We start from the raw sequence: 10,029 nt of genomic DNA on the forward strand, positions 1-10,029 counted from the left end.
TCTTCTTTGGGTAGTGTTCCCATGGGTGCTCCACTCTAGGTAAGTACAGAGCAATAGCCTCATCTACAGAGGTGAGATTGAAGTCAGGATCTGGTTGCTGTGGACAGCACTGAGGAGGCCAGCGCTGATTCTCAGGCAATAGGATTGATGGCACAATGCTTAGCAAATGTCATGTCCAAAGACCATGACACCGTGTGGCAAATGTCCTGAATTGGTATGCCTTTAAGGAATGGCAGGGAGGTAGATGTCGCCCTAGTGGAATGAGCAGTAATTGACATTGATATGGGCCTATTGTGTAATGTGTAGCAAATTGTAATACATTTCAGGATAAGCTTAGAAATACATTTGAAGATCATGATTGACCCTTGGTTCTTTCATCTGAGCATAAGAGGAGTCATTGAGATAGGTGGAAAGGGCGAGTCCTTTCTAGGTAAAAAGCCAATGCCCTATGGACATCCAATGTATGCAATCGGGCTTCATGGCTAGAGGTATGTGGTTTGAGGTAGAATGTCGGGAGTATTATAGGCTTGTTAAAATGGAACTCCGAATTCACCTTTGGTAAAAAGTTTGGGTGAGATCAAAGTATTATTCTGTGGTTGGTAAACAGAGTATATGGCGGGTTGTCCGAGAGGGCAGCCAATTCTCCAACCCATCGGGCCAACGTTGTAGCCAGGAGAAAGGCAACCTTCATAGTGAGCGTAGGGATGTCACAGGTAGCCAAGGGCTCAAAAGGAGGGTAAGTGAGGGTGTCCAACACCAGCTTCAAATCCCATAGAGCAGGAAGCTTCCTGCGTGGGGGGCATAGATTTGTTAGGCCTTTCAAGAGGCGTTTAGTCATCGGATGAGCAATTATTGAAAAACCCTCAATTAATTGTCTAAATGCAGAAATCGCCGAGAGATGGACCTTGATGGATGAGAGCCCCAATCCTGAATGGTGCAAGTGAAGTACATAGTCCAGGATACGATGGATTGGAATGGACATTGCTTTGAAGTTGGCTAAACACCAAGAATGGAAACGACGCCATTTATAAAGGTAAGTTTTCCGTGTGGATTCGCATCTGCTATAGAATAGTACTTGTTTCACCTCTTGGAAGCAAAGGACTTCTGTGCTATGGAACCAGCAAGGAACCACGCCATGAGGTGTAGGCAGTCGATTTGGGATTGTGGCATGGGTAGCCCTGGTTGCATGAGCAGGTCAGGTTGTTTCGGTTAACCGATATGGGTGTTGGAGGGACATTTGTAGGAGGAGGGGAAGCCACGTCTGTCTGGGCCAAAATGGGGCTATGAATATCACCGTAGCTCTGTCCTCAATTATCTTCTCTAATACTCTCGGCAGAAGTGTAACTGGAGGAAAGGCGTAGAGAAGATGGTGAGCCCAGTTTATCAGAAATGCATCTCCCAGAGATTTCGATCCCAGACTGGCTCTGGAACAGTATTTTGGACATTTCGTATTGAGATGTGTCACAAAGAGATCTATAGTGGGGTGCCCCCATTGCTGAAATATGGAATGGGTTACCCTCGGGTTGAGTTCCCACTCGTGTTGAGGAAAAAAATGTCTGCTTAAGGCATCGGCAATTGTATTGTCTTTACCTGGGAGGTATGTGCCCACAATTGTAATTCTATGGCTTATGCACCAATTCCATAACTTCGTGGCTTCCGCTCAGAGGGATCTGGATCGGGCTCTGCCCTGAAGATTGATGTAATAAACCGTGGTAGTGTTGTCGGTAAAGATTTGAACTGTCTGGCCGCGAATTTTTGGGAGGAATATCTTGCATGTGTTGAATACTGACCTGAGCTCCAGGATATTGATATGCTGGAGGGCTTCTTGTGTAGTCCATCGACCCTGAGTGAATTCGCCCTCACAGTGGGCTCCCCATCCTAGGAGAGATGCATCTGAAGTGACTTGAACAGTAGGATGTGGAAGGTGAAATGGAATGCCTGAGATCATGTTGGCGGGAGAAGGCCACCATGCTAGGGATTGTTGTACCATTAATGGTACCTCTACTAGTCTGTGTACATCGCGATTGCCCGGGCGATAAACTGAGGCCAGCCAGTGCTGTAGACATCTGAGGTGTAGTCTCGCATGTTGTACCACATATTTTGTGGCGGCCATGTGCCCCAAGAGTTGCAGACAGGTAAGTATCAATACCTTTGGACTGATGGAAAGTGTCTGCGTAAGACTCTGTATTTTGTGGAATCTTTCCAAAGGAAGATAGGCCTTGGCCATTATAGAATCTAATTGTGCCCCCAATGAACATGAGGGATCTTTGTGGAATGAGTGAGGACTTGGTACGTTCAGTACGAGACCCAAGTCCAAAAATAATTGCCTTGTGATTTCAGTGGCACGAAGTGCGTGGTCTTAAGTATGGGCCTTGATGAGACAATCGTCCAGGTATGGGAAAAACATGATGCCCTAGCGGTGAAGTTACGCAGCAACCCCAATAACGTCTTGGAAAAGACCCTGGGTGCTGAGGATAGGCCAAACAGGAGGACCTTGTATTGAAAGCGCTGTGTGCCTATGATGAACCTAAGGAAGCGTCTGTGAGCTGGGTGTATCGTCACGTGAAAATACACATCCTGCAAATCGAGGGACGTGAATCAATCTCTCGTGTTCAACACCAGGAAGATAGAAGCTAGAATCTCCATCTTGAATTTGTGTTTCCTGAGATACCGGTTGAGACTTTGAAGGTCCAGGATAGGCCTCCATCCTCCTGATTTCTTCTGAGAGAGGAAATAACGAGAGTAAAATCTCTTGCCCTGGAAGTGTTCAGGCACCATCTCTACTGCCCCAATTTCTATGAGTCGAATGACCTCTTGCATTAAGAGGGCATCGTGAGATGGGTCCCTGAAGAGGGACGGGGTTGGGGGGGAGCCAGGAGGAAGGGAAAGAAGAGGAATCCCATATCCTGATGTTATTAGTTCCCAGAACCAACGATCTGTGGTGATGGTAAACCACCTGCGCTGGTAATGTCTCTGTCGGCGGTGAAACAACTTCTGTGATCCAGGGAGGTATGTCAAGGGAATGGTTCACAGCCCCTCAATAGGACCGTCAAACTTGCTTCCTGGTTATTCTGAGGATTGGGAGTCCTACCAATCTATGTTCTACGTCTTTGTTGTCGGGGTCTGCCACGTTGCTGTTGCTCGTGTTGCCTATATCTGGGCCCCATATATGAGAAGGGCCTCTGTCTGTAGTAGGGCGTGTAATGCTTATGGCGATAGGGAGGTGTGTACATCCCTAGCGTTCTTAAGGTCGTTCTGGAGTCCTTGCCCGAGTGTAACATTTGATCAGTCTTCTCAGTGAAAAGACTCTGCCTATTGAAGGGCAAGTCTTCTACTTTTGTCTGCAAGTCCTTAGGGACTGAGGCCAACTGCAGCCACGATGACCGTCTAATGACCACCGATGTTGCCATGGCACGTGCTGCAATGTCGGCAATGTCCAGGGAAATCTGCAAGGCCAATGTTGAGGCCACGTAGCCTTCCTGGATTACTGATTTTAGGAGTTGTTGCTTGTCCTCAGGCAAATGCTCTAATACTGCCACCAGCTTTGAATAATTATCAAATCTATGGTTGGAAAGGTGGGCAGCATAATTCGCCATTCTAAGGATGAGCGTGGCGAAGGAATAAACCTTCCGTCCAAAGAGGTCTAGTCGCTTGGACTCCTTATCAGCGGCAACGTTTTGTGCTGTGGTGTCTTGGCTTTTTGTTGAGCTGCGTCAACAACTAAGGAATTTGGTTGCGAATGCGTGAACAAAAATTCCATCCCCTTCAAGGGGACAAAATATTTCTTGTCTGACCTCTTATGTGTGGGCTGGGAAGAGGCAGGTGTTTTCCAGATATCGTCCACGATCTCTAGAATTGCCTCACCGAAAGGTAATGCCATTTTCGAGTTCTGAGAACATTGAAGATCTTTTAGGAGGCAATGCTGTTTCTATTGAACCTCCGTGAGGTGTAATTCCTGGGATTCCACTAACCTTTTGAAAAGGTCATGAAATTGATGAATGTCATCTGTGGGAAAAGAATCACCAGGGAAAACTGCGTCGTCTGGCAAGGAAGAAGATTGATCCATTGGAGATTGGGCCTGGGACTGCATTTGTTCAGGCGTGCTTTCTTGTATTGGTTCTGGTTGTCTAGAAGGAAAAGGAACATCTCCAGACGGTATAGGTGGTCATGTAGAAGCCTCTGGTGGTGTTGGTAACCAGGAACTGGTGTGAGAGCGTCGTTGATGATGATATGGGGACCTGGAGGAAGAGTGCCCCAAGGAATATTGATGCCAGTAATGGTAGTTGTGATGGTGATGATATCGGTCATGGTAATAACGCCTGAGAGAATAGCCTGGTGAGTATCACCTTCTGGAGTCATGACGGTATCTAGAACATGATGATCATGTGGGTGACCTAGGAGAATGAGATCTGCACCTGGCATACATGAAGAAAGTGAATGCCTGTGGTATCATTGAGGTGACGGTGAATACTGTGGTGAATGCCTGTGATGTTGTGACCTGGTGTGGTGCGAGTTTCCTGCTGAAGTGGCATGGAAAAGACAGAGGCTAGTGATTGTGGCTGGGGAGAGAAGACTGCTTGTTCCGGGCTTGGGGAGGGAGTTATTATCCTCTTGGACTTGTGTTTAGCCTTTCCCCGCACCGGTGACGGGCTTGCCGCAGAACAGGATCTATGGTGTGGTGGTGCTGTGGCGCACCCTGTGAAAGGGTCTAGGGCAACCCGAGTCAATGGCTCAAGTGTGCTCCGCTGAGACATGTTCGGTGCCACCAGGGCGGTCAGTACCGATGTCGACATGGATGACCCACTCTGAGACGGTGCCGACGACGGGCCTGCCGTGGCCGGTGCCGCCATAGTCGGTGCTGCCGCAGCCACTGGCGTAGGTGCCGTTGGTGAAAAGAAGCATTTTTAGCCTCATCTTGCAGTCACGTCTGACTCAGGCAGTCAGCTTGGTGCAGTTTAGGCATTTTTGAGGTATATGACCCTCGCCCAAGTACCTAATACACATTGGGTGCCCATCAGACACTGGCATTGGGTCAAGGCACTGGATATACTTCTTGAAACTGGGGGAACCCAACATGCTGAACTGAAGAGAAATTTTTTTTAAACTAACACAAAGTAAATAACTAACACACTAATAACTAAGTAACTAAGTATGAACTATTGGCTAGCTAATAAGATTTATTTATTCTACAGATTTATTTATTCTACAGATTTCGTTGTCACTGAATAGCACACAAGCTCACAAACGGCGCAAACAGCACGCGCTGCCGTGCATGTGCAGTCTCGCTGAACCACGGCTGATGACTCTCCAACTTTCGGCGCCAGGACAAGCCCGACACCGAGAGTGGAGCACCCATGGGGACACTACCTGAAGAAGAAGCAGCCTCTTTGTTCTAAAACTCTCCTAGAAATGTACACACTAGACCTTAAGTTCCACTGGTTCTTTTATATCTTTACCCATCTTTATACAGGACTTTGAACTCCTTGAATGAAAGGCATGATATAAGGGTAAAATATTAATTTATTATTAATTATTGCTACTATGAGATTTTTGAATCTTGATAGCCATAAACCTATATCTTTGCCTAATTCCTAGGCATTTGAAGGCTTCATCTTTCTCAAACCATTCCTACTGCTTACTCCAGCTAAAATGTGGGGCAGGAGGAAATGAGACCAGACTGCTGATGTAATTAACTGCTGTCCTGCCCGACAAATGAGAAGCAAAGCTGGCATAGGTAATCAATTATTGGTCATCATGCCAGCCTCGTTTACAAACAAGCTCCTTTTTGCTTTCTCTCATCTTGTCTTCAAACTTGGGAGGAACATCCCATAAATATTCACAAAGTTACCTCTTTATCCACTTCAAATCCCTCCTTAAATGCCACGAAGCTTACAAAAACCTTGTCAATGGCTAGGTTGATGGTGCATCAAAATCATTGCCTTTTGTATTGACCAATATAGTCTCATTGTTTCCTTGTTATCCTTGTCTGTGTGACTCCACCTGTTATCTCTTGTCTTCCAACTAGATTGTAAGCTTCTAGGGGCAAAGACCTTCTTTTTGCTCTGCATTTGTACTGCACCTATCACAAAGAGGTTGTAGTCCTTCACTAGGCCAGCTAGGTGCTATAGTGGCAATGAATAAATAAATTATAATCAATGCATTAGTTTTATGTTGGGAGACAGATACAATCTGTTAACTATAAACTCCAAAACTATTAGCAAGAATTGGTAGAATTCATGTGAAATGCATTTAAAATATAGCTTCTGTAAGCTGTTAACAAGAATCCAAGCAACTTTGATCCAGTCCTTGCTGCAGGCCTACCTTAATAGCCAGGCTTTACCATGTGCAGCTCCAATTCTTGGTCAATAAGCTCACAATGCAATAATTGACACTTTCTTGTCACACCTCTAATGAAGGGCACTGAAAATTGCTGCAAATGAATGTAAGGCAGGAAGTGAGAAAATAACTTTTTACACAGCCCTGCTGCTGCTTCATAGTGCTATAAATGTTCCATGTATGAACTCATGTCTACACTGGGGAGTTTTTTCAAAATAACAGGGTGAGTGTCCACACTATCAAGCCTGTTATTTTGAAATAATAACTCCTGCTTGTGAAGAGGAATAAGTTTATTTTATAATAGTTATTTTGGCAATTATTATTTTGAAATAATATATTTCGAAATAACCTGGTAGTGCAGACATAGAGCATTTGACTAAAAAGGGCAGGAAACACCTCTAATTAAAAAGAAGAACATCCAAAGAATGACATCTTTGCCATGTCTTGCCTGGAAAATTTCCAAACAGAATGGCTAAAACAGAGAAATCCTGGAAGAGAGCATGTGGCTTAGAGTGGTGTTTCTGATAGCTAACACATTATGGGTACATTTAGATGACAGAGCTTTTCTGGGATACTAGAGCTCTGTTGTGTCCAAGGAACGAAATTTTTTTTGGAAAAGCAGACATGTTTTTTCAGCATTCCTGTAAACCTCGATTTATGAGGAAGAAGGGGTGTTCCGAAAGAGATTTTTTTCCTGACATTTGGCTCTGTATAGACGGTTCAAATGTCGGAAATGCCTCTTTCAGAAGAACAGCGGAGAAAGAAAGAAAGAAAGAAAGAAAGAAAGAAAGAAAGAAAGAAAGAAAGAAAGAAAGAAAGAAAGAAAGAAAGAAAGAAAGAAAGAAAGAAAGAAAGAAAGAAAAAGATCACTTTGGGAGTTCACGTCAACAGAGTACAGACAGATATGGTACCTAATCCTGCTTCCGGGTTACGTACAAGATAGGGACTGTAGGTTTGTTCTTAAGTTGAATCTGTATGTAAGTCGGAACTGGCGCCCAGATTCAGCCGCTGCTGAAACTGATCAGTTTCAACAGTGGTTGAATCTGGATGCCAGTTCTGACTTACATACAGATTCAACTTAAGAACCCCAGGCATCCCCAAGTCAGCTGCTGCTGAAACTGATCAGCGGCTGATTCCAGGAAGCCCGGGGCAGGGGCTTCCTGTAGTCAGCCACTGGTCAGTTTCAGCAGCGGCTGACTTGGGGACGCCTGGGGCAGAGCAGCTGGGGTGCTGCTGGGTTGGTCCAGTAGCACCGCCGCTCCTCGGCGCTACTCGACCAACCCAGCAGCACCCAAGCTGCTCTGCCCCAGGCGTCCTGATTCAGCCGCTGCTGAAACTGACCAGCAGTGGCTGAATCAGGACGCCTGGGGCAGAGCCGCTGGGGTGCTGCCCGGTTGGTCCAGTAGCGCCCAGAGCGGCGCTACGGGACCAACTGGCAGCGCCCTAGCTGCTGTACCACAGGTGTCCGGAGCAAAGCCGCAGAGCACGGGGGCAGCGGGACAGCCCAGACGCGCCGTGGCTGTCCTGCTGCCCTCGGGCTCTGTGGCTTTGCTCTGCTTTGCTCCCCGTCCCCCTGGTCTGCAGACCAGGGGGACGGGGAGCAAAGCGGCGGAACACGCAGGCAGCGGACAGCCCAGACGCGTCTGGGCTGTCCGCTGCCCGCGTGCTCCGCGGCTTGGCTCTACTTTGCCCCCCCGTCCCCCTGGTCTGCAGACCAGGGGGACGGGGGGGGGGGCAAAGCAGAGCAAAGCAGAGCCAAGCCACGGAGCACGTGGGCAGCGGACAGCCCTCTCCGCTGCCCGCGTGTTCCGCCGCTTTGCTTCCTCTCCCTGGTCTGCTGGAGACCAGGGAGAGGAAGGGCCCCGTTCGTAACTGCGGATCCGACATAAGTCAGATCCGCGTAACTCGGGGACTGCCTGTAAATGACAAAAATGAAACAATATGGGCCTATCATTTATATGCAGTGCTGATGTAATTATGTTATCTCGCTCTCCTGTCCTACCATGTTAGTTAGTTCATAGATATCTTGCTTGGTTTCTAATATACATTGCTGACTATGCACTTGCACATGCACACACATATATTTGATTTATTTTCTTGACAGTGTCCATTTTATATCTCCATTTACTCCAACTTAGTCAAGCATTGGCCTAGAAAATTGAAAAAGATGAGACGCAATCCACCATCTCTTCCTGACCAGATGGAAGTTTTCCATCAAGCTTTCCTATAAACCTAGCTGACAAATAAACTCCATCAAACAACCGAAAAGATGTCACAAGTGATGGCTTTAATGGGCATTTCATCAGGCCCTTGATACAATGGTCATGATTCACAGCTGCTATAAATCTGTGCAGCTCCTTCACAGGCAGAATGATTCTGCTAGAATCTGGCCTCATGGCTTTAAATAAATTAGAAATCCATAAATCATTTACATCAGGGGTGGGGAACATTTTGTGAGTCAAGGCCCGCTGACCCACAGAAAAATCAGTCAGGGTCCGCATACAAGTGGCTCTTGACTGAGAAGGAAAAAGACACTCCTCTCATTCCACTCATATACCAGAGCTGGGGGCGGGGGAGGAAAGGGGAGAGAGACTGGTAGATTTTGTGTGCTTCAGCCCTGTGGGAGGGATAGGGAGAGCTGGAGCACCAATGCAGGTTCCCCAGTGCTGGCAGGGGAGAGACCTGAGCCTCAGGAGCCAAATCCAGGTAAGCCAGGGGCTGCATCTGGCCCCCAGGCCTTAGGTTCCCCACCCTGATTTATACAGAGAGCAGGTTAGGATCAACATTGTTAACATGACAGGGAAGTTGACAACTCTTTACTAGAGAGAAACACATGTGTCTGAAGAACTTGCAAACCTGCAGAGAGTTTTGTGTACCCTTTAGATCCATTAAAGTTTATGCCCTTCAGACATAATCCACATGTGTCCTTGCTTTCTGTGAAACAGAGCATTTCTGAAGCTCATGCTAAATAATAATTAATAGCAGATTTCTTTTTTTTTTTTTTACTCTCACCAGGGAAATTTTAGGAAAACCTGGAAATAAAGAAAGAAATTTTACTTTGTCAGGTTTCATACCGTGTTAGACATGCTTACATGAGTTGTATGTGGAAATAGTTCTTACCATACATTTACTGAACCCAAAACCACATTATTTGGTATTTTCTCTCAGTATTACAACAAATAGCCTTTTCAACACACAAAATCTTTAAGCATAAAAAGAGGAAAGCTACTAAAATTTATCCCTGAGTTACCGAAGTCCCAACCACAAACTGACTATAGGTTTGGGTAGTCTTTTTTGAGATGAGGCAATCACATCTGTGTGTAGTATTCAAGATGTGGGCATACCATGGTTTAATATAGAGGCGTTGAGATATTTTCTGTCTTATTCTCTATCTCTTTTTTAATAATTCCCAACATTCTATTTGCTTTTTTGACTGCTGCTGCACACTGAGTGTTTTCAGAGAACTATCTACAATGACTCCAAGATCTCTTTCTTGAGTAGTTGTAGCCAAATTAGTCCCCATCATATTGTATGTACAGTTGGGATTATTTTTTCCAATGTGCATTACTTTACATTTATCAATATTAAATTTCATTTGCCATTTTGTTACCCAGTCACTTAGTTTGGTGAGATCTTTTTGAAGCTCTTCGCAGTCTGCTTTGGTCTTAACTATCTTGAGCAGTTTGGTGTCAT

This window comes from Pelodiscus sinensis, chromosome 1 (genome assembly GCF_049634645.1).
Source record: "Pelodiscus sinensis isolate JC-2024 chromosome 1, ASM4963464v1, whole genome shotgun sequence".
NCBI classification, from domain to species: domain Eukaryota; kingdom Metazoa; phylum Chordata; order Testudines; family Trionychidae; genus Pelodiscus; species Pelodiscus sinensis.